Source organism: Epinephelus lanceolatus, chromosome 15 (assembly GCF_041903045.1).
Source record: "Epinephelus lanceolatus isolate andai-2023 chromosome 15, ASM4190304v1, whole genome shotgun sequence".
NCBI classification, from domain to species: domain Eukaryota; kingdom Metazoa; phylum Chordata; class Actinopteri; order Perciformes; family Serranidae; genus Epinephelus; species Epinephelus lanceolatus.
Window position 1 is genome coordinate 26,430,077 of NC_135748.1, and position 26,435 is coordinate 26,456,511.

General features: G+C 41.4%; 1 protein-coding gene across 1 annotated transcript in view; it reads left to right on the forward strand.

The window, feature by feature from the left end:
- luzp1 (leucine zipper protein 1) overlaps positions 1 to 26,435 on the forward strand; it is a 69,625-nt gene that overhangs the window by 1,499 nt on the left and 41,691 nt on the right. Inside the window, exon 2 of the mRNA XM_033642577.2 lies at positions 25,862 to 25,919. The gene's annotated coding sequence lies outside the window, so the exon portion shown is untranslated. The remainder of the gene's footprint in view (positions 1 to 25,861; positions 25,920 to 26,435) is intronic.

Sequence of the window (26,435 nt, forward strand, 5' to 3'; positions counted from 1 at the left end):
GAGGGTGTATTAAAAGGTAAATATAACAAGCCCGTAACATGACATCGACAACTTTTGTTGGTTAGTAGCAGAGTATAACTGCAGTAAACTTCATCAAGAAGAGAGAGCAAGAAAGCACAGCTGGTACCAGTGTGTCAGTACTGCACAAAATGAGCATTGAAACCATTCTCAAGTATTCACAATCAATAATTTGATATTTTTAGCAACACTAAAGCCTTGAATCTAGAGCCGAAAGTTAGTCTCAAAGCTGTACTGAAACTTGGTGATCAGTTGACAGACAATTAATGGTAATTTATTAAGGAAAAATGTCAAATATTCTCTGGTTTCAGCTTCTCAAATGTGAGGATTTGTTGCTTTTCTCTGTCTACATGACTGTCATATGCATATTTTGGTGTTTTGGACTGTTAATCTGACAAGCAGTTTGAAGGTGTCGCCTACATTTTTGCAAATTTGCTTCATTTTATTGACTAAATATATTGAAGTTGACATGTTAAACAGTAACCAAAGTAACCGAAAGTTGCAAGTTGCAAGACATGTTTCCTCTGTTTGAGTATCTGTGTGTGTGTGTGTGTTTGTTTTCCTTCACGTGAGGTGGAATGTGTTGTGCTGCACAGGCTACACACACGTTTGAAACCAAGGTGGCAGAGCCTGAAGTCCGAACAGTACATGCCCTGTTTTGCCTCACCAGAACAGTAATAGAGGAGTGTGTGTGCATGTGTCAACAGCAGAAAAAGGTAGTTGTAGTGGTGGAATACTAATCTGCCAGGTGGGGCTCATAAAGAGCAGCACAGGGAGGGAAGGAGATGGAGGGGACCTGCCTTGACCTGTTTCAGACATGAAGGAGACAAAAAAATCACTGATGACTTTCCAGTAAGGCTCGCCCTCCCAGCCAGCTGTAGATTATACCAGCTGAGCTACCAGCCTGAGCTGCTGTGAACCCACTTTCCTTCTGGATTCTTCTCAGGCACTTGCATGGCGGCTTGTCACAGCGGTGGATGTGCGAAAAAGGGTTTCCTATGGTATTTTGGAGGGGATTGTGACACCGCATGTGGAGGGAATGTCTGCAGTTTCTGCTGTCAGTTTGGAAATGTTGGGAGATATGCAAAGGGAAAATTAAATGAGAGTAGCAGCAAAGTGAGGAGTGAGATGTCTAAATTTTCCCTGATCACTGCTTGATCCATGCATTTACAGTCTTGGGAAATCATGCTCCAAGTTTTGGTTGCATTGGCTCTCAGGAGGGGTAATTCTCAGCGTCTGAACATGATTCCTCAGTGCTGTGATGGCTGTTAATGCTGACACAGTATGAGCGCCACCACCTGCTTTGTGTTCTCCAGCGTGATCTCGATGGTAACAAGTGAAAGTCACACAACAGAGGTTGCACCATGTCCTGTCCAGGAGTTGTCGCCTGCCATGCAAAGTAATAATCATACCCCTTGCTCCTCTTTTATGACCTGGGCTATACCACGCATGATTGGTTTTCCACTCCGCAGAACGCCGCGACCGCCCTATGAAACTGCCTGCACTGCTTTGGGTGAAACCAAAAACTAATCATTATGGGTGTCCAATAAGGGTAATTATCAGACTAAGCACTGGACCTGGGGATTACGGAGTGGCTAAATGACTGCTCTGGGGATTAAATTAAAATATTGAGGTTTTCTGCCTGGGAGAATCAAACCGCTGGGAATGTCAAACCCAGCCTGTCGGTGGTAGTATTACTGCCACTCCGCACCATCAAGGTTTATGGACAGAGCCCCTGCTGTTAGAGTAGCACCCTCACATCAGTGTGGAATTACAGTACATGGATACTGACGTCAGTAGATGCAAGTGCATTCAAATAAAAGTGGATATTGTTATTGGAAACATATATTGAGAAATAGTTTCAATCATTTGCTCAACCTGTATCAGAATCCATAAGAAACAAGTGGAAAGACCTACAGCTAATATTGAAACTTAAAGGAAAAGTTCACCCCCAAATCAAAAACACATATTTTCCTCTTACCTGTAGTGCTGTTTATCAGTCTGGATTGATTTGGTGTGAGTTGCTTAGTGTCAGGAGATGTATGCCTTCTTTGGAATATAATAAAACTAGATGGCACAGTGGTGCTCAAAGTTCCCAAAAATACAACTAAAAACTCAACAACAGTGTCTCTTTCCAGAAATCATGCTCCATTAATCAAGATAATCCACAGACCTTGTTGTGAACAGTTTCATGTTGGAACTGTTTTCTCTCCACCAAACTACAGCCACCAACTGTATCGCCATGCAGAAGGAAGCGTGCATCTACTGCTAGCTCACCCAGCATCACTGAGCTAGCTAATGTTACAGCTTCAACAGAGGAGGGTGGCACTAATGTTCATATCTCGCCCCATGAGAATGAGTCTCTCGATGATGAGTAGATGCATGTTTCCTGCTGTGTGTTAATACTGTGGCGAGTGTAATAGTATAGTAGTTTATGCATGAAACTGTTAACAGCAAGGTCTGATTTTTGGAAAGAGACATTGCTGTTGCATTGCACTTTGAGCACTACAAGCTGAGTGCCATCTAGTTCCATTATTTTCGAGAGAACGCAGACATCTCCCCTACCGATATCTCCAACACTCAACAACTCACATCAAAACATTCTAGATAATAATGAGCACTACAGGTAAGAGGAAAAAATATGTGTTTTGATTTTGGGGTGGACTGTCCCTTTAAAATAAGATCACTTGCAGTATATTGCCATCTGTGTAAATATTGGTAACAACCCAACAACCACACAATTATGTTCATCATGAATTAATCTGGCAGTATTTTCTTGATTAATCAATCAATGTTTTTGTCTATGACGTGTCATAAAGTAGTGAAAATGGGCTTCAAAAATTTCCAGAGCCTAATTTAATGTATTTCAAATGCTTGTTTTGAATGATCAACAGTTCAAAATCCAAAGATATTCAATTTACTATCATGTATGACAAAGGAAACCATCAAATCTCTATATCTGAGGAGCTTAAACCAGCAAATGTTTGACATTTGTGCTTGAAAAATGACTAAAATGATTAACCAATTATCAAAATAGTTGCAGATTTATTTACTTCTGATTGATTAATTATTAGCATAAAAAGACAACTTAAATTGTCAGCGTAGCCTCAGAGGAATAAACAGTCAGCATCCAGCCAAACCTATCCATCCTAATAAGCTGTAATGGATAGCTCAGATAGAATTTGGCCCGAATGGTGTTGGTTATTATTAGTGCTACACTCTCACCAGGAATAGAGCAGCGGAGGATGCACACACAGGACACAGAGTGATATTGCAGACGTTAGAATTCGAACAGCGCACATGAATCATGGTCTCTCAGAGGCTTGTATTAAAGCCCACACACAGGCTGTGAGTGTATATCCTTTGTCAGTATGTGTGTGTTGTGATAATGCAATAATGGGCTCAGTATCCGGGACAGAGGCTGCTGTTGACAATACGCAGGCCAGCTGGAGTTGCTGTGTGTCTATTAGCAGATCTGAAGGAGGATGGCTTAATGCCATAAAGACGCCTAAATGAGACTGTGTACATACATACTGTGTGTCTGGAGTGTGTGTGAAAAGCTAAAACACTTACTCCATTAATCAATTACTCACTCAACAGAAAATGAACTTGCAGCTATTTTCACACATCATCTTCCAACTTCTCAGTTGCCAGGGTTTTATACTTTTCTGCCTCTTAGGCTTTAGGCTTTCTGTTGCACAAAACAGTTGATTTGAAGACATCACAACAGGCTCTGGGAAATTACAAGGGGCACTTTTAACTATTTTCTGACATTTTATAGACCAAATAATTTGATCGATGGAGAAAGTCAATCATGGAAGTAAACTTTAGTTGCAGCCCTAGAGATAGCAGCATGCATGTCTGTATGTATGTCTGCATATTTAGGCTATTGTGTGTTGTTGATCCTTCCGAATTGCTGTTGAAAATGAATCAACAATTAACCAATAATCAGAGCAAACTCATAAAAAAAATACCCAACTTTCTCTGCTTTTAGCTTGTCCAGTTTTAGGAGTTACTGCTTTTCTCTGTTATAAAAACTTGAGATAATCAATTTGGGTGTTTGTACTGATGAAAACTTCATCTTGAGTTCTGGAAATTTGCAGTATTCACTGTTTTTGGTCACTTTTTACACCAAAATAATCAAGAATGCAAATAATAATTAGTTGCAGTGCTGTGTGTATGTGTCTAATGTCTACAGCTAGACATGTGATGATACCAGATATTTAGTATACGATACCAATACCAGTGAAATTCCACAATTCTTGATACCCAATTCCATACCGTTACAAAAACAAAACAATAAATCCCATGTACTTTAATATACACTCCTTTATTAGAAACATTTAGATCAAATTGAATTTTATTATTAATCCCTGAAGATCTGCTTCGAACAGAAGTACTAGTCCATGTGGGTTCATGAGATTATATGGGAGAGGAAACATGTTAACATATTTCTTCTCCACTGTTGTTCAGCACTTGTACATCTAAGATATGGTGGTCTTCTTCTTCCTTTGGCATTTAATGGCAGACTACAACATTTATAGGTGTATAAATGTTGTTGCTGTCCCATTATGTTTGGAAGAGTTGCATCCCTGGTATCTATGGTAGGCTACCCACAGTTCTGGAGAAAAACAAGTACCCTCATGTTTTTTAAATTTTGGCATCGACTTGGTACTGAAGTATCGTTCTCGTGACATCCTCGTACACAGCCATCAGACTCTTGAGTTTGCTCTTCTCCAGACCCTATCTCACCCTAAACTTTTTTTGTTCCCCTTCACCTTCTTTTTTTCCTCTTCAACAGTACATATTCACTTCCTCTCTTCCTCTTTTTCTCCCGCTCCTTTTCCCTCTCTTCTCTCCCCTCATCCTGCCTGCCCTCCCTGCCAGCTTTCTTTATCAGTGGTGGGCCAGTGACAGGGCAGGGTTGTGTGATTTCAGCTGGAGTTCAAACTACTTGAACTTTGTGTGTGTTCTTGGGTTTGCTGTGTGTGTGTGTTCATGTATGTCTGCCTGCCAGAGCACTTTAGCTCCTTGCTGTTCCCAGCCATGTTGATCTGTCATCAGATACTAGAGGCTGAGAGTGTCAATCACTCAGCGAGCAGTAGCCAGAAGCACATCTCAGCTCCAAATATTCACACGCCTCACTCAGGCTCTCATTAACACATACGCTGACACACAGAGCAACAGATATGTGCTCTCACTCTTTAAGAATTCAAAGCAAGAAAGGACTCTTTTCATACAATTTCTTCTGCGTGTGTAAATGAATCCCCCTTGTTAGTCCTCCACAGCGTGCCAAAGCAGCCTCCTCATTACCAACTGCTCTGGTGGGCTTTCTGTCCCATGGTGGCGTGGTCACTCACTGAGGCCTCACCACACAGGTGTCTGTGAACCAACAGCTTCATCAGGGAGATATGCTCCAGTGAAGGCTCCAGGTGCACGTGACTGTGTCCAGCACACAGTAGAAGATATCCATGATAAAAGTCTTTTTCCCCCATCATAACAGGTGGGATGATAATATCTGTTTTCAATTCTAATCAGGTGTTTTTAAACTGTTGTATTTTATTAACTATGCCTTAGGGTGCTCTCAGACCTAGAGTTGTCTTTTTGGTCTGAATCAGGGACTAATTTTGTTACAAAGCTGCATAATTGCCTAGAGTTGGTTCATGTTCTCATGGCAGCATTTACAAGCGGACCAGATCAAATGCCTTGCATGAGAAAGCTGCTCTTGATTGGTCAGAATTTCCATGTGGGAAAAATCCAGGAACTAAACAAAACGTTGAAGAAGAGTATACTTGCAAGATAAATGTGACACTTTCTAATGTCACAATGGAGGGACAACTACGCAGGTTGATTTTAGCGCTGCTCATCGTGGACTATATTGCTGTCATTGTTCATTTTAGTCAAACCATACAGTTTGAAAACGAGGCGCGGCTCCAACTAGAAAACAATGTTTTGATGCATTGGATGTGTTGAATGTGCATATTAAGGCAGTACAGGAGGAGGTGCACATTAATAATCCTCCAGGACTGTAACATGCTCATGTTTAACCCAAACAATGTGTCATGTGACTGCAGTTGCTTCAGATCAAGGTTGGAATACGTTCTCACCACAAACGAACTGCACCAGTGTTTCTTAGTAACCGGACTGAGACCACCTCTTCAAGAAGGTCTCAGTCTGGTTGTTTTGGTGCGCACCTGAGTGCGATTGCTGTGTTCACACCTGTCCAAACGAACCGTACTTAGGGGGCAAATGAACTTGAGTTTGACTGAACTGAACCAAACAGGGCAGGTGTGAAAGCACCCTTAGTGTTCAATAAAAAAACACACTACATTCCACATGAAATTAGGCGTGTGCCATGTCGATAAAATCCATATATGTAATATATTATGTCCTATCAGTATATATTTGGTGAGAAACGGACAACGTGATTTTGTCCCTACTCGTCATATTTTGCCACTTGGGCAGAAGCCTGGGGTGTTAAAATGATGTGTGCAGCCTTTTACATTGTATCTTGGCACAGAAGGGTTCAGCATTAGCTTAATAGGCAACAACACTACTTGGTAATGGTTAGGAAAGAGTGTTTGACTTTAGTCATGTGAGGTAAGTCATGTAAGGGGTCAGGGGTTAGGTTTAGGCAACAAAACGACTTGGTTATGGTTCGGAAAAGATCGCAGTCGTCAGCAAAAAACACCCAGTTTAGGGTGCCACAAACGTAGCCGTAGCGCTGTAGAGGGATGGCTAACATATCCTGTGTGTACATACATATATTTACATCTTATCGCAGCATGTGTTGTCATATCGGCCAACTCTGCATGAAATGAAATGGTGGAGGGGGAATTCATATTCCGTCATTTGTGTCATAATGTTAAGCAAGATTTTGTAACCAGGACTCAGCCAGTCAGCCCAGCTGACATCTCTGGTATTTTCTGGCTGGTTATTGAGTTACTGTGTGGTTATCGAGCCTGTTACATGAGCGGGTGGTTATGAAATGGGAATTTTTTTTGGGCAAATTAGGCTCTTGTTTAATGACCAGCTTTGTACACTGGGTACAACTTTTGGTCAGAGACAAAATTTGATGTTCCTGAATTGTTTTTATCAAAGCTCTGCCACTGAGAAGCTGACAATAGTGAGTCATCAAGTGTGAGGAAAAACGTGCATCTTTGAAACATTTACTGCAATTTTACCGAGACCTCTGCTTTTTAAGTATTGCTTGGTACTCTGAATGACACATTTCCACTTCCTTGTATTCTTTAATGTGTGACAAACCGGCTAGCCAGTCATCTAAGCAATTTGGCAGAAGGACGTTGCCCTTCCTTTGTCATTATGAAGAAATCCTCACAGCTCAGTGCAGAGCTATAATTGTACTTTTCCACTTAAGTTTGTAAATCATTTTGCTTTGTATGTAGCTGGAAGCCACAATCTACCAAGCCAAGAGGATAGCATGACAGCATATACACGACCTTTCAGCTGCTAAATTTACCTCGGGCTCTGTAAATTATGGTTTGTCGATAGAGAGGTTAAAAACTATAAAAACCTTTGCTTAAACTAGGCTAAAACATGTGGCTGTTAAAGCACAAAACCCTTGATAATAGCAAATCTGGGCATCTTTCAATGATAAATAATAAAACTGGCTCTGATTCTGGATGCAGTCTTAAGTGCACCGGCTGAGAAGCAGATGTCTTCAATGCTTCTCTATCACTGTTCCTCAAAAGTTATGCATTGGTTGTAATGCAGACCTGTACCAGGCTTCCAAACTGCCTTCAAGCGCCATATTTCAGGAATTTTAATTTATGAACACCCGTCCATCGCTCTCCTGCAGCCCTCAAGCCCAGGCAGATGCCCTGCTGTTGACGGATGCTTCTAAAGCTGGTAACCAAAGAGGGAAAAAAATCATCTGGTCTTCATTTTGGCCTCCCAACCGTCCACCATTTCCTTATCACAGGGAAGCAGATGGAGACATGGTTAATGTTGAGTCCATAGATGCTATACAAGAATGTCACTTATTATTTGTGGTGCTTTTAATTGATTATTTGTGTATTGTTGCCATTTTTCTCACACTTGTTTCACTCATTTTTATCACTGCCTCCAGTTGATCCTGGATCTCTGTGAGTCAGTGACTTTAATCTTCAGACTTTACTCTGAAATTTTTTAATGATAGTCATGTTTTAAAGTCTCATGTCTGCCTCTTTGTCTTGCTTTTGCAAACAGTGACAATATCTAGTGTAAATGCAAACTCAGTGTAGCTGAGTAGAGGAATAAACATGGCTGATAACCTGTTAACCTGTTTTTTTTTTCACTTGCCAGAAACCTACTTGCACAAAGTCAGTTTTACTTGCCCCTACATGAAGTGTTTTATTTATAAGTGGTTATCAAATAACAAGAAAGACTAAAGTTAATTGTACGGTTGCACAATATGCTAAAAAACAAATCACATTGCGATCATTTCGACAGATATTTTGTTTGTGATAATCGTTGTAACTTTATAGAAAATGGTCATTTTTTGCACTTCATTTTCACATTTTTTTTAAAATAAAAGTGATGATGCGATTTTTGCTGTAACAAACAAGCATGTTTCTTAATGTCAGGAATATGATTTGTTTGCTGGGGCATCTCTGTAGCACCACAATGCTTCATTTAATGATATGTTGTGAGACATTTTACCTTAATGAAAACATTGCAACTCTCGTGATTTGGATAACATCCTCCTTAGACCCTGCGTCCTCAGGACATCACATTTTGGATTTACCTGACCTAATACTTCATTCTGCTTAACTTAGACCTGTTGTCCTCGTTCGTGGACACTTTTTTGTGCCATCTAGTGGTAGTAAGAGCCCAATACACTAATTCATGTAAAAACAAGATGGCAGCTGTTTCTTTCGAGTCAGTCTGCAGCCCACTCTGACACAAAAGCAGACAAGGTCCAAAACCTGATCACATTTTATGGTTGAAACTATTTATTTATGATTAATCATGTTTGTAGTTTGATATGGCAACACATTTCAAATTTGACCAATTTTAGCAACAGTTACATGCTAAGATGCTGTTATTTAGGAAGAACTTGTTTGAAGACATTAGGACTTTATCATCGTCTTATTTTAGGACATTGGGACTTAATTATCGTTGACAACGTTTAGTTTTTTATACTTACCGGGTGCTACTGATCCCAAATAGCAAGGAGAAATTAAAAAAGTACACCAGACAAAAGGAGGATATTTCCATTAATTGTGCAGCCCTAGTTAATTAATAAAAATCATGAAAAACAACCCTGTTTTAGGCGACTTGCTCTTAAAGTTGCAGCAACTTGAGTAATACTTAGTTGGAGTTTGGCCCACATCCTCTAACACCACCCAATTAAACTCCTGTTTCCAGGATAATTGAAATGCTAACTTGCATTTCATAAACTTTGTCTTTAACTGCCACCATTTTCTCGCAAGTGCCCGCTGGGTAGTGCACATGTGCAGCTTCCAATAGAGGTGAGAAGGAAGCAAGATGGCCCAACAGATTTACAGGCCTGACGTGACATTTTTACTCACCGGGCAATCAGGCAATCCTTATTTTTGAGCTCTGACAGTAGATTTCTGGGATTATTAGTTTCTTACACGTGACTCCCTCTGCCTTTCTTTCTAGCTGTCTCTTTCTCTCACACCCCCGTCTCTGTTCTGAGTGCCAGTTTATTTGAACACTTCTGCCAAGAATGTGTTTGTGGCTGTTAGATATACCCAGATAGCTGCAGGTGATAAGTCCTCTAATGTTTAATCGGTGGCCTGGCCAGGCCAGCTGCCCCACATGGCTGGAGTTTGGACCACATTGACTAATAATGTGGGTCACTCAGCTACTGTGTTTGTGTTTTACATGCTTTTCCAGGTTGACCTGAAATACAAGTTTCCTCTCGGTTTTGGGATTTTATTTTTTTCCAACCGGTTCCTGTGTGGGATTTAGGTTTCTGTTGGACATTTCAGCCTCCAATAAGTTGTTTTACAGAAGCTCCCCCGTGCCTGTTTTGTTCCTACACTGTACAGGCTCCTCAAAAATGGCTTCCTCGTCGACCCTGGAAGAACAGAGGAGAGAAATGCAAAGGAAACAGACTTCAAAGCATGTAGGAGGCACAGCGAGGCAGAGACAGGGAGGGAGAGGAGAAAGGGACTGAGGCGTTTTAACAGGGGAGAGCTAAAGTTAAGACATTTCTTGTAAATTCCTCAGCCACACTTTTATTTTTTTAGGTGTTCTCCTCCTCTACAGGCCAATATTTCCCCTCTCTCCTTCCGATTGTTATCTTGTCTCACTCACTCTCTCCTTCTTTTTTCGCCTCGCTAAAGAGGAGATCCCCCCCCACCCTGTTTTCCTGTTGCTCCCCCCTCTACTGCCTAGTCCAGGAGTATTTTTGGAAGTTAATGAAAAGAGAAATCCGAACCGCTTACCCTTAAAAGGCATGTCTGGGTCAGCTGGGTGGAAACTTGTGTTATTAATGTCCTAACATTTTCTGTGTGAGTGGGTCATCTGTGATTGTAAGTATGCATGTGTTCGGTGCTGCGTACAGCGCAGGAATGCTGTGGGTTGGGGGGCTAGAAGGGAAGGAGGGTGGGCAAGCAAGCAGGCCTACGTTTTCAGGGAAGGAGGGGAGTGAGGGGCATATTTGGCATATTTCAGGAGCCATTCCAGTCTGGTTCAAGATGCATTCTTCTTCCAGGGATGTGGCTAAATGGCCAGACAGACAGCAATCAAGGGAGGGGAAGAAAGGTGAACATCACGCTCTACTTCCCATCAGTCCCGTGATGCTGGTTGCAGAAGATGACGCAGAGTACACATAGCTAAAAAGCCACCAACACAGGTGGTAAAAAGATATCAAAATACCACCTAATGCCACCTACATGCTAACACAGATGTCTAACCTCCCCACCGGGCCTGTAACCGTAATAATATCCATAAAAGGCTACATGTTCAACCATAGTTCTTCACCCAGCAGCAGGGTTTGTATGTCTTGGGTACCATCACTACAATTTAATGAGTGTTTATATGCAGAGAGCTGTAATATGTCTCTTTCAACCTCTCTTCCGTGGCATTATAGTCACTGCTTCTCTCCCCTAGAATTTATGATGTTTTAGCCTGTTATTTGCAGTCGGACGGCTACTGACTGACGTGACAGTGGTTGGCAGGAGTTGACTGTGGCGGTACCAGTCCAGCGCTCAGCAGAAGTCGGGTTCATAGTGAGGTCTCGAGTCTGTGTTTCAGGGCCCAGTTGGAGCAGAGTGTACCCAACCGGCCAAAACTCCTATGTTAATACCTTTTATTTCTGAAACTTGCAAGAAAATGTTTTCTTTTACGAATCACTTTGTCTCAAATCAAAATAACACTAAAGTAAATTGATAAAAGAGCAAACTGTTACAATATCAAATACTGTGGGTGCTTATTGTCCTGACTCTGGTGCTGCTGTTTCTGGGTGAGGCCCAGAGAGACAACATCAAATGTGCTGGCTGTCCTGTATCGTGCTTTGATGCGTCTGCGGGGGGGATTAGGGAACCACCACAACTGTCACAAATTAAAGGAAAAACCTGAATAAATGAGAGCAGAACATCTGCAGATGCTCACAGACTGAACAGTTTGATGAGTGTGAAAATCATGTTTCATTCAGACTCAACACAATTTAACACCTGTGGGGAAACTTGCCACCTCAATCATCAAAACACCAAATGAGGAAAAATCTTTTGGAAGAGTGGTGCTTGTCCCTCAAGAAGAGCTGCATGGACTTGTAGAATCTTTGCCAAGGAGCAGTGACGCTGTTGTGGCTGCTTGTTGTCCCCAAACACACTTTATGTCAGTTTTCCCTCTAATTTGTCACCTACTTGTACTCTAAGTCAGTTTTACAAATAGTTGTTGACTGCCTGAATGAGCATAACATAGAATTTGAGATATTTGAGTAGTGCTAGTAGTAGTAAATAGTAAATCAGAGACATAACAGTTGTTTCCCTCTGAAAATGAGTATGTAATGGTTAACCATTTTTTTTAAATGTCCTTTTTTTAAAATGTCTGAATCGATATAATTCAGCAACTTTCTGTTGTTGCTGATACACAGATTAGACCCATCCCACTGTGATCGTTGTCAGGGTTTACGCTAGCTGAATTCAAGTTGCTACAGGCACTACTGAAGGTCTGTCTCTAAGATTCTGCTCGCTCTCCTCCTGGAGAATAGTCTCTTAGCAGTGGGGAGTGAGGCAGAGGGACTGCAGGGTGCACTTGCTTGCTAATGCTTGTCTTATTTGTGGTCTGATAAACAGAGAAAGAAAGTGATAACGTGGCGAGGGAAAAAATCATTGCGCTGCGTTCAGCTCTACAATGATAAAATTTCACCCATTTCATGTAGGAACAAAAAGAAACTATGTGGTGGTTAATGTTAATATTGTGGTGGTCTCTAAAAATAATCAATGTATGGGAAACTCTGCATTAACTTTATGAACAAGGACAGCTAAATGTAGCAGTTTAAGTCCACTTCGTAATGTGTATTTTTTTTAATTTACTCTGTTGTACATGTACAATTTAGTGAGTAAATAAGTCAATAAAGTTTAGCACTTTTCACAGATTGAGATCACAAAGTGTTTCACTGGAATAAAATAGTTGAAAATGAAAACAATTATTAGTTTATTTATGCACCATATCAGTGGTTCCTAATTGGTTCAGCTATGGGGTCCAGATTTCTTCTCAGTCATTACTTCAGGGTCCACACAGTTTAATATATTCAGCGTCATACTTGCGTTAGGCCATGTCGTTGAGCTAGTTTTCAGTCTCTGTCAAGTAGCTGTCCATTAGTCACTCACTCCACAGCAGGAAACAGCACTTCAAAATACAGCTTGTGCTGGAAATTCACTGTACCTAAAAGGAAAGTGTGTTTTTTACAAAATAGACATGTTTGCGAGTCACTTGCGGTCCACTCGGAATGAGCCTGCGACCCACTTTTGGACTGTGACCCACCAGTTGGGAACCACTGCACCATATGATGCTGCTGAAATAGAAGCCAGAAAGACAGATTGACATGTGATGTGCATTGTTTTTGAAAACACGTCTCATGATATACAGTTTCTAGAAGTGTATGATTTAAGTTTTCCCATGGTCTAGTGTTAAAAAATAGATCTTTATTTTGAGCAACAGTACTTGTAGAACAGCAGCACCTGAAAATGGCAATCAGCACCCAGAAATCATGATAGTATCGCACAGGGAGATATGCGTATCGTCACGGCCAGAGTGTTAAGAATGAAAACTTTCCCTCTCTCTTGGCTCTGACTAGTTGCCAGGCAACCAGCAGAGACTCCAGGAAGTTACTGGTCTCGACCAAGAAATAGTTTGACAAATAACACCCCAGGAATCGGCAAATGTCGTTGTCATACTTTGATTTTTGTACAGTTAAAACAAACAAGATAGAGGGTGGTAGTTGGTGAGCTCCTTTTCCATTCACTTCAATAGAGGAAACTGACTTCAGAATGAGGGAACAGACTGAGAAGTTGAGGGAAAGAAAGACGGACTTTGGACCAGTGATACCTGTGTCAACATCCTCAAAAGTGGCCTTCATAAGTTCACATTGTTGTACAGTGCAGCGGTCATGTGTGTAAGTGTGTGTGGGTGTGAATGTTTGTTCGTTCGATCATATGAACAGTCCCAGTTTGGATCCTCACATGCTCTTCCTTTGCAAATGATCTGTCTGGTGATGCACGAGTGTTTTGCTCCTGAACTGTATGAGTGATATACACACTCTCACATCCACACACACTCACTCTCACACACTCCTGTCTGACCTGTTCTAATCCTTGGATCTCCAGGGCGGCTCTCAAAATAAAATTCCTGCCGCAGATTATTTTTCTTGTGATCAGAAAATATACATGTTCTCAGAGAGAGGAATGTTCAGACGCCATGGCAACCTGACGATTGCTCACTTCCCCCTCTTCCGTTTCTCTCGTCCTCAGCTGTTTTGTCTTCTGTGCTCAACTTTATTTTTCTGTTCTTTTACTTATTTACACTTCTACTATAGGTTGGTAAATCTAATGAACCTTTCAACTACTTTTCACAACTTTCCTCATGTACATAACGTTTGTCTGACTTTCCCAAGATCCCTTATGTTCTGTTTGTCCCTTTGTTCTCACCTCATTTAAAACTGGTAAGATGTTTTTCTCTTTCCCACAGACATCCCTCCCTCTGTTCCTCCATCCATCCATGCATTAGCCAGTCTGGTTTTAGGAGCTTTCATCATTGTGGTGCTGATGCATGCAGACCCCGACTGCTAGGCTATTTTCAGCCTCTCTTTTCCCCTCCTGTCTGTACCCTTTTTTCCCCCTTTGGTTTTATTTTGTAGGAGAGCTCTGCGCTGCTGCCTTTTGTAAAGGGGCAGTTGAGGGCTGGGTTGGCTGGTTTTCCCCTTCATGCCAGCATTGCTCTTTGGAGCTCCTTCTCATGCTAGCTGTCCCAACCAGGGGAAGTGAAGCAGCACAATTCGAGCCATGGCGAGGCCATAAAAATAGACTGGCAAAAGTGCGGCTTTTACTTCTACTACTAAGAGACATGTTTGAAACCCTTTCATGTCCAGTGTTTTTGTGGTGGTAGTAGTAGTCGTAGTAGTAGAAGAAGTTTGTGTGATTAGAGCTGCACCTACAGCCCAGTTGGCAAAATTAAATGTTGACATTGTGCTTTTCCGCAAACCGCAGATATGTTACATTTGTACTTTTCATACGAATCATATCAACATTTCTAAAGTGACGTAGTTCAGATTACATTTATACAAGCTGAGTTTCTCTTCAGGAAGGGTAGGGAATTGCGGATGGTGAGACACCTAGGGCAAGACAGCTGGTAAGCAGCAGGCAGCAGCAGACCAGTATTGTTTACCGAGAGTTCGGGCCATTTCTTGCAGTGTTTGTAGCTACAAAAGTGGGTATTTTTTAACCAAGGTTCTGGACATTTCAAGTTGCATTTGTAGCAACGAAAATGGGCATTTTTTATCAAGAGTTTGGGACATTGCCAGCAGCATTTTTTTTTCTGACAAAAGCAGGTGTTCCTCAACTAGATTTCAGGACGTTTTCAGCCATGTTTGTTGTGATAAAAGAGGGTATTTTTTTAACAAGAGTTAGGGATATTATCTGCCCTGTTTGTAGATGGGGCTGTTTGTGGGATGGTGTAACACCAAGCAAGCAGCAGACCATTGTTCAAGACCAAAAAACGACAAAATCAGGTATTTTTAATCGACAGACATTTCCAGACGTGTTTGTAGCAACAAAATTGGGCATTGTTTATCTAGAGTTTGGAACATCTCCAGCCACATTTGTTCTGACAAAAGCAGGTATTGTTTGACTAGATTTCAGCACATTTCCAGCCATGTTTGTTCTGACAAAAGACGGTATTTTTTAACAAGCGTTCGAGATATTTTGAGCCCTGTCACGTAGTTGAGATCTCATGTATATGAGCTGAGTTTCTCATCAGGAGGAGGACGAAGGGATGGTGTAAGCAGCAAGCGGCCTACCATTGTTCGAGACGAACAAACAACAAAAGCAGGTGTTTTTAATCGACACATTGGCCTGGAACATTTTCAGCCATGTTTGTAGCAACAAAAGCGGGTATTTTTTAACAAGAGTGCGGAACATGGCCAGCCATGTTTGTAATGACCAAACTGGGTATTTTAAGATACAACATGATGTTTTCCTTACCCTAACTAAGTGGAGTATGTGTCCAACAACACATTTACCACAGCGTTGTCACAAGAAAATTCAAAATTAAATGTAAAGAAACAAACCTGCTACATACAAAATGTACAAATGTAACATATAACACATAACACACGTACCATGCCAACATTTATTCTGGCGATTGAGCGGGATGGCAAATAACATAAGAAAAAATTGTCTGTTTTTCATCTTTGCTGGACAACTAGTAAAGACAGACAGGACATAAGAGGGGAAAGAAAGGAGTACGACATGAGACAGAAGCTACCAGGATGCTCCACTGATGAATGTTCTGATTTTTTTTGATTGTCTTTTCAATGAAGTGTTTAGTTGAATAAATGTCCAAAATTAGTGAAACAATGACCTCAGTTCCCTAGAGCCCAAGGTTATGTCTTCAAATTAGGGCTGCAGCTAATAATTATTCATTATCAATTAATCATTTTGTTCATAAAACACAAGGAAACAGTTCCCAAAAGTCCTGGGTGACGTTTTGAAATTCCAAATTTTGTCTCACCAACAGTCCAAAACCCAAGAGCATTCAATTTATAACAGTGTTAGTCCATAAAGCATCCATTTCTCACGTGTGAGAACCTGTAAACATCATACTTTTGCCTGATTTATCGATTGACTAATCCTTTCAGTATTTTGTCTGAGCTTAAAATAGCCTGAGTCACTGGAACATTTCAGTATTAACCTAAACACATCACTCAGACTGATAACACACATACCGTTGTCTCTCCCTTTTTGCTTAGAGTGAAGCAGACAAACACACACAGCTACTCAGACTATGAGCGAGTCATCGGCTCCCCTCTGGTGGTCTCCCCATCTGCCCTCTGCTTTTTGTCTTTTCTTCTGTCTGTGCGTCATTAAAGGCTAAATGTCAGCTAACATTTGGACAACAATGACACCTTTTCATGTAGTTTGTATTCACTGTATATCAAGATGGTAATTCTTTATTTGAATTTACCTTTTTGATCATCATCGAATATACACTTTTAACTGGTACAATACTGAATGTCTGGCTGACACAGTTAAGTTGTGTGTTTGTGTAAGTACATATGTGTGTGCACGAGGACACATTTTCAGACACAGGAGCCTCACAGGAATCCCGTAACACTCCCAAAGTCCCTGAGTGGCTCATTTGTGCACTGTGGAACATTGTGGAATACCAGGCATATTTTATGATCCAACCTTCAGCCGGCTCCTTCTCTTTCTCCCAACGTCTGGGTTTATTTGTGAAGCTAAGCTGGTCTGGCCATCCGCCCCCCCCCTCACTCTGAGGCATATTTAAACATTACATTTTGACATTTAGCTGATGCTTTTATTCAGAGTAACTTACAATGAGTGGGTGCAGTATGCTCAGGTGACTTGTCTCCCTGTGAGAAGTTTAGGTTGCTACATGGATTGACATGTCCGCATGTGGTGTGTTTTGACTTCCTGGGCAAACAAGGATACAGCAAAGCTCGATGCCCGTGGCAAAGAGTGACTCTCGCCCACCCACTTGGACAAACTTGCTGTAGTTTTTACCTCCTAGTTTTCACCCTCTAGTCACACATTTTTTTCCTCTCTCCGTCTAAACCTCTTAAAAATCGTCTGCATTTCAACCTCCAGTTGCCTCTCTCATCCCCGCTCGTCTTAAACACTCTCCCTCATTCCATCTGTTTCTCTGCCTTCCTTCCTCCGTCTCGCTTTAAGGTGTGGACTGCGCAGAAGAATGCAGTTAAATTAGTGTTTCTTCTCTCCTGCCAGCCAGCTGCATCTTACACTCCCAGCCATGCCAGGCATCTGAGACACAATTGACCTTAAAAGGAAACAATAGCGGCCCATCAATTCTGCTCTGCCAGTCAAGGAATGGCTCACTCCTGCCTGGGCAGGGTCCACCTCGCACACACACACACACACACACACACACACACACACACAACAAAAGGAAGTGTTTGGAGACTGAACTTTGAAACCGCTGGGAAATGAGAGCCAGTAAAGTTTTTCTTGTTATTTTATAAGTGTATACTGTCTGTACACAGCTGTAGCCAAGTTTTGTTTTGTTTTTTTATAAATACCAGGGTCATGAGTCTCTCCTGTTAATTAAAGGTCTAAATGCTTATCCACAAATCTTAATTTATTTTTTGGCTGAAAGGTTGTTAAATGTAAATATGGTACATTCAAAACATGGCTGGTGAGAACAGGCTGACTCCAGCTTGCAGCTTTCTCAAGAACCATTTATCCAAACAACTTCACACTTCCCATGACATATACCCTTTTCTCACCAAAATTAGCATGTGTGTGAGGGTTTTTTTAACGTGGGGAAAACCCGCTAAAAATAGGCAATAAACTGCTTTACCATTGCCAGCAGTAGACGAGTATGGATGCCTTTTTTCCCCCTCATGTGTCAAGTTCAATGTCACGGACTAGTCCGTAGAAAGCAGCATGGCTACAGTGGTTGCTTCTTTCATATTTCTCTTATTTATTCAGTCTCCCTCAAAGTCGGTGCTGACTAATTTTGAGCCATGTTTAAGTGCTGCTTGGATGGAGAAAGATGGTATTTTGTGGCAGCCGGTCAGTGCAGGGGCTAAAATTAGCGCGTCCACCTGAGTGATGTATTTCCATTACTACCAATCGAAGCCAATCAGTGTCATGACTACTGCAGAGTCATTTGTCCTGAGAGTGAATGCTCATTGTAACCTTTCCCACTGAATAAAAAAGCCAGATGTTAGCAGGTGTTAGTGTATTTTTTTTCCAGTGGGAACGGGGCTATAGTTGTATTCTCTAGCAATCCCGGAGTACATGCATCATTTGGGTACAGAAGCTCTCACAAACATTTTATGGCCCCAGTGAAGTCAGAGCCAGGCTATCTCCGGGATAAATCTTGAATCTAGAATCTGTTCTTGAATGAACTATAGCCAACGACAGAGAGTGAGCTGTAACTGTCATGCCTTTCAGCCCTTTTAGTACGCCTACACAGTGTGTACATAACGTACTAATAATAAATATGTTCCATAGATGTCATGAGGTCACACCCAACACTGCACTTACTTGATTCCTCAGCAATTCACCCGCCAAGTATGAAATTGATTGGATGATAGACAGACAGATAGATGGAGACTCCGTGTCCTCAATGTGTGGTTATTTTTCTAAACATAAAGTTTGATGAAATTCAATTGACAATTCAAATTAACATGAATTAATTTGAAAGCAACACGTCGCCATGTGAGTGACAAGCTAATGTTGCCCCATGTTCATCCATCCATGTCAAAGTTACTGTGCACCTTTGCTTGAGTACAAGGCTCGGCCTGCTTATACACTGACAATTTTTAATTCTCAAAAGATTATCACTGCTCAAATTAAAACCCAACCGGTCAAGGCAGAAAGGATTCGGTTAGCATCCTCAGATTTGCCAGCAAATTCTGACTGTCCTAAAAAGTGTCCTAGAGCCAGACACTAGCTACTGTAAATTTAAGTGTCTTTCAAAATGCTTTAAATCCCATTTGTTGGATTCCTCCGACAGGCAGTCTCGTCTGTGTCTTGTTTATTCTAAATAGTGGATCTGGCCTTGGAAGACCCTTAATATTTTACCTAGTTTACATGCCAGGAGGTTCCTTTATTATTGAGGTGTTGAGTGACATTGCTAGTTGTCATATCACTGTTGCATAAATGAAAAACAGTCAACACTTATCTATCTGTGTCAGCAGTAGTGTGTGAAAGCCTCAGCTGTTATTTGTTGAACAGGCAGGGCTGAAAGTCATTAGATATTAGGACAGGTTTTGCAGGTTCATGGTGAAGTTTAAGAGGCGGATGGTTTGACAGCTCGTCAGCTTGTGGACAAATTCTTACTCCACCTTGCCGCTCAGCTGGAATGCACATAGCAGCAGGAGGAATGCTGTTCGCAGTGTGCACTGGCAGCAAATGAAAAATCAACCCCTTGCTCTATTCTTCTCTGGTGTTCCCTCCTCCTTTCTTTTGTTAGTGCCTTCTGTCTGCTACTTTCTGGATCTCTGATTCCTGTCTCTCCCCATCTTTCTCCTCTCTGTGTATCTGCTGTCTTTCCCCCTCGTCCTTCTCTCTCCCTAGGCATCCTGTTCACTGTGTTTGATTTGGGCATTCCTTTCCTCCCCGAGCAGACAAAACAATCCCAGACCTCTCTGAACTGCAACCCCCAGTGCGCACACACACACACACATGCACACATGTACACACACTCTCCCTTCTGCTAATCACACACAGGAAATGGGCTCCCATGCAAACGAGGCCCGCCTGGCGAGTGGAACCCAGGATGGAGTTTCAGGCCTTGAAATGTTCTCCAGTGGAGGAAATTGAACATGATCTCTCTCTTCCCCCTTCTTTCATTCTCCCTCGTTTCCCCTCTTGTTTTACTCGATGTGGTTCCTCTGTCCTTTTTCTTTTGACACTCTTTTTTGAATGCATCCATGTTGCTATAAAACATTGCCATTAAGACCAACTAATGCACTCACAGAGTTTCTTCTCTGTGGAAGTGTTGGTGAAAATAAGATATTTTGAGAGAAGCAAGAGTATTTTTTATGCTGTTGGTACCAGTCGGATCAATGTTAGGTTTATACTGTACCAAATCAGACTCTGTATAAGTGTGTGTGTGTGTGTGTGTGTGTGTGTGTGTGGCCTCAAGTACTGTATGTGTTTGGAGAGTGTGAGCTTAAGTGCTCAGAAAGCACACACTGATAACTTATCAACCACCTTCCATTATACATGGGATAAAGCCGGACTCAAAGATAAACAATGCATGATAAAATGTTTATGTTGTATAAAAAGGGAGGGGAGGGTTGTTCCTGCTTTGTTTAACGCATCGTAGTTTATAGTTTCAGGTAAGAGATATTGTATTGCGCTGTAATATTTGCACACTGACTGGACATTTGTTGTGGGTCAGGATAAGATGTGCTTAAACACACTGGGATCAGTATATGTACAGAAATGTATCTTGGTGACGTTGATGCAGACGCGTTTTGACAGATAATCATATCACATATTGTCACAGATCGTACAGGAAGAGTATCATTCCTCATTTAGTACGGTGCAGAGTGTACTGATGAGAAAAAGGACAGGACATACATGACATTTCAGTTAAGATAAGATTTGAATGTCATCTCTTCATGGTCAAAACAATGCAGGAGACTTATGAAAGAAAACCCTGGATTCAGTTTGGTACGGAATCAAAAATGCACTTAGTAGATTTTTACAGAATAGCACAGAAATCTTAAAATTATTAATGGTTGCTGTGTTTTATTTTGACTAAAAATGTTGCACTGATTTCTGATACCTGGCAGAAAAAGGCATTACTTCTATCAGGGATCTGTATAAATACATAAATCATCATGTACAGTTTAACTTCAGTAAAAAAAAAACAAAAAAACAAACATGTTATCACATAAGATATTAGGGCAAGACAATATTATTATCTATGATTTCATCAATATTGTGATGATATGATCTTGTTATCTTATCATTCTACAAATCTGTTGTCTGAATAAATGGTTCGGACCATCAGTTAATATTTCACCACTGCATATTGATTTTCTATTTTTGGAGCTAGACTGTTTATTTGGAGCACTGTTGGAATATGTATACCATTTGGTTATTCAGAGCACGACATTCTCGGAGCACAGAGCATACTCTGGGCATAGACAGAGCAGCAGCCAGGCGCAAAGTGTAACTAACCTGTTTATTAATTTATATATAGAACGCGGCTATGATATGATAACAATAAAAAGTATTAGATAAAGAAATAGAACACCTTTATTTATTAGAACAACAGCACCCTAATTTTAGTGCTGTCTAGTGCTGTAATCAACTAAAGAAAATCTTGGTCAACTGAAATTCTACCTAGTCCTCAACCAATCAATTGGTCGATGTGGGGAAAAAAATCAGCACGGTTTATCTCCAGACTAAAACGCCACAGGGCAAGTCAACACTCTTAAGGCAAGTGGAATGCTTCAAGTGAGAAAAAAATATAATCTCTATTGTAATACTACTCAAAAATAAACTGTGCACTGTAATGCTTTTCCACCTGAGCTATGAGTGCGAGTTTGTGTCACCATCAAGCATTAAGTAGGAGTAATGAGAAAAATCTGGGTTGACAGTGTCATATGCAACATTACGTTACTTATGTGAAATATCTCTGTAATGCTTAGACTTGCTATTTTTATCTTAGAAGTTAATGTTAGCCATCCTGCCGCTCGAACAAGGGTTCTGGTGTCATCCTATCCCTTTTAGAAGCTTTATAATCCAGCCTTGAACTGTTCTGTCTTTTTGGAGACTTAGTACAATAAATCCATACTGATAAAGATGGCACTGAATGCCTTCTGTGATTATTAATCTGTTTTCCGATGAAAAATGAAAAAATGAGAGTTGAAAAATGTTTAACTTTGGGTAAAATGCTGCGCTCGTCACTGTCACCAGCCGTCCAGTCACAGTAGAGAAGGGGCGGGACAAACCACAGCAAAGCCAAACGGTCAATGAGGACAAATGCAAGCGCTCAACAACAACAGCTGTCGTTTCTCAGCTGGGAAAAGAAACACTTTGGTGGACACACTGTCTTATTAAAGTAAAACCAGCGATTGTCCGACCAATGAGAATTTGATTGGACATGGGCATGGGACCGGAACTATACAGCCCTGCCTATGTTTTCCAACCAGCTTTGGATGAAAGTGGCTGCATCCCATGGAAACCACGCACCCTACGGTCCAGGAATGGGTCCAGAAGTTCACTTTAACTTGCCTCTGCAGCAACTGCTTCTCTAATCCATCGATCTGATCTGATCAGCTGTGACTGATCTGACCACAAACTGATTTACTGACTAATTGTGCAACTCAAACTCAACAAACTGACACCTATGCTGTGTTCACTGACCCACAAATACTTGAATTCAGAGAAGGAGACACGAAAAACAGAAACTGTGCTGATCCCCCTACAACAATCCCCCCACTGCCACCACACATTGATTCTAATTTCATGGGAAACACTACATACTGGAAAATATGCTCATCAGTCATTATAATGATTAAAACTACTCTACACATTCGTAACTTCTGCTCATGACACATAAATGTACATAAATGGACAGAGTGTGCTGGAAATGACACGTAGAAAAAAAAGGTGAGAACTGATCTGACTGGCGGTTGCTCAGAGACAGTTACAGACCGTGGAGGAAGTGCCACCTCACACTGTTCCAGTTTATTCTGCTGAGTAACGTAATGAATCCTCCCCAACCTGACATGCTGTGTGCGTGAGGGGAAGCGAGTGGGAGCGAGGGATGAGAAGGAGACAGCTGTTTTCAGTTTCGCTTGGTTACGGGTTGGCTAACTGTCTGAATGAATAGCCCCGACCCCCCCATACACACACACACACACACAACACATACAGACACAGACAAACATGTGGTCTCTGGTCACCCTGGTATTTGGCGTCTTCTGGATTGCGAAGAATGTGTCAAATCTTATTTGTAAAATCACATATTTTCATTAAGTGTTTATTGATCACAGAGCGCCCCAAAAAGCTGGCGTTGCACTCTGCAGAATTACATATTTGGTTTAGTGCAGCGTAGGAGTGTTGTTGTGTAGCGTGAGAACATTGGATGATTCAGCAAAACCTGTGAGCCGGTATTATGCGGCGGCCCTCATGAATCTAGCATGACAGAGCTGAGTGCAGAGCAGCAGGGCCGTTTCCTTCCTGTGAAGAAAAGCTGTGTGGGAACAAAGAGACAGGATGACACAGAGAGGAGACGAGAGTGGCAGGGGCGAGTTGTTTCTATCCATCAGTGGCTACTTACATGATCGAAGTGTCTTTGAGAACGTCACTCGCCTCTGCTTTCTCAGTTACTGTAGCCTGTGTCAGTAGAGAACCCTCTCTCTGAACAGTTTATGACCATTTCATGCTTTAAAGGCTGAAACGATTACTTGATCAACAGCAAGTTAATCAGCAATGGGTTTGTTCATAGATTAATCTTTAACGTCATGTTCCAGCTGCTCAAATATCAGTTTTGCAGATTTTTCTTAGACTTTCGTGGTGGTAAATTAAAGATTGTTTGGGTTTTGGACTGTTGGTTATTTCCACTATTTTCTGATTTCTGTTTATAGACCAAATGATCCATTGATTAAGTGCACACAGAAAGCAATCCACAATCAAACTGATCATTAGCTGCAGCCCTGTGTGCTTTTATGCAAGTTTTTTACCATCTTTTTTTTCCATTTCCTCTTCCTCCAACCCAATTACTAGAATAAATGCTGCTATTGTACATTACTGCAAACCTGGGATATGTAGCAGATATGTTACATTTTCACATCATTATGTAGCAGATATGTTGAAACCTTATGTTTGGGGTACATAATTCTGGCATGGAAAGTAGGGGTGGGAATCACCAGAAGATCCACGATACAATATTATCACGGTACTTCACAATATCATTGAGTATTGCGATAAAATATGTTGCGATTTATTACCTTTTTTCAACTGTAAATTATGTCCCCCAGAGGAAACCTCAGATAAAACATCTGTTTTATCTAATAAGATGAAGTTTTCCGTCTGTTTGTCTCGCTTCAGCCATTTTTTTTGCAGCAGCAAAATGTGTCCAGTGGACTGAAAAAGCAATTGATTGTATTATTCTATATAATAACAGAAAAATCAACACTTGGAACTGTGTGACGATACGATATTGCCATACAAAAATATTGCGATACTATGCTGTATCGTTTTTTTTTCCCCCCACCCCTAATGGAAAGCAGCAATGTCTCAGCAAAAATCAACCACTTTTTGTGACACTATCTCAGGGAAGAAAAAGCAGCAATGTCACTCAAAAACAACTGCTTTATGTGCCACTACTTGGGCAGGAAAATCAGGGATGTCTCAGAAGAAAACAAATGCTTTCCGTGTCTAAAAAAATGTTCAAAATGCAGAGAGGGGTCCCTAAAAATGCCCATGTAAAATGGTAGCGAGTCCCAAAACAAACACCCACGTTCGGTGCCTAAAAAGCTGCTGAAAATGAGCAGTGACACACTAAACCATAACCAGTATTGTTTTTGTTGGTCAGTGGTCTCAACCTTGGCAGGCGTCCTGCATAGGTGACACACCATCCAGCATCCCCTCCACCTCTAGATCACTGTGTCAGCTCATATACTGCATCACTTTAGAAACGCTGATTAGAGGTGTATGAATGGTGCATTGTAAGGCATTCGTGGTTTGCAGAAATGTACAATTCCAACATTTTCTTCTGGTGACTGGGCTGCTTCCTCCTTGTTGCAGTAAAAGTCCTAATGCACAGGTGACAAAGCAGTTTCAGCTTCTTACTTCATTGTTCTACAGCTTTTAAAAAAACGTCTTGTACGGTCTTCATCAGTAAGTAAGTTTGCTGGGTTGTCATGAAACTAGATGTTCAAACTTTCCTTCATTCTGAGCACCTTTTGGACGCTTGGTCCATCATGATGACATAAATGATAAGTGTCTTTAATGTATGATGTATGTAATGTTCATGTGTCTGTACCGGAGTGTCCTGTTGCTGCTTCCAGTTCACAGGAATGTTCCCTTTCTCCTTCGGCCTCCCCCTCCTCTTTCTCATTTCTCCCCTCCCTCCACTTCCCTCTCTCATCCTTTAAATTCAGTCCAGACTTCAGCCTTAAATCTGGATTCTCTGTGCTTAACCAAACATATGGAATGCTACTGTAGTGGAATGCTCCAAGTCTGGGTTGTTTTCTGAATGTGTGTGTGTGTGTGTGTGTGTGTGTGTGTGTGTGTGTTTGACCATGCACATGTTTTGAAGCAGATGAGAGCTTCTAGGATGATGATGATTATGATAATGGTGCGTGTGTGTGTTTGTGTGCCTCCCCAGAGAACTGAATAGGGCCTTCTGTTGTCGTGGCCAAACACTGCTTGTCTGCTCATGCATGAGTCTATTGCAGAGCCTTCCGAATGCGTCCCATATCTCAGCAGTTACCTCATTCTGTAGCCCGTTAGCTTGACTGTGAACCATCTCCCCCACAGTGACTGCATTGTCAGCCCGGCCGCAGGCTCGGGCCTTGCCAACTGCCAAACATAACGATGGTGAAAGATGCCATGAGAGTGTGTGTGTCTTGATATTATGATGACCGCTGAGTTACTAACCTTATGCCCTGCTTGTGTGTTTTTGACCACAGGATGGAGACTTTGGGAAGAGGAGCTTAACGTACGATAACAGAAGGATGCATCTTAAATGTAGGTTTTGCTTTCCTGTGTTCTTTTTAGTGTTGATTTATTTCTGCTCTTCGCTCTTTCTGCACATATTCAGTCTATTTCTGGGTCACTGAAAGTCAGCGAAAGTCATGCAATTTTATTTTTGAATTTAACTCAGATGTCTTTATTCAGTAACGTGACATTTTTGCAGTGCACAATACTACACTTTACATGTTGCCCTAGCGCAGGGCTTGCACATTATATTGCTTCACTCAACATATTTGTATCTTATGACTCTCAAAGCAGTAGTTAAACATTTTTAGAGAAATGGTTGGTTAATATTTTTTCTTTTTGAGAGTAAAGTAAGAAGATTGATACCGCTTTCATGTCTGTGTGTTAAGTACGGAGGTGAAACCAGGAGGTGATTAGCCTAGCTTAACATAAAGACTGGAAACGGGGAAAGCAGCTAGCCTGTTCACAAATATGTCCAGCAGTACCTCTAATGCCAGGTTCACACTGGATGCTGAAGCGCGGCACCTATCCCAGCTGACATTGGGC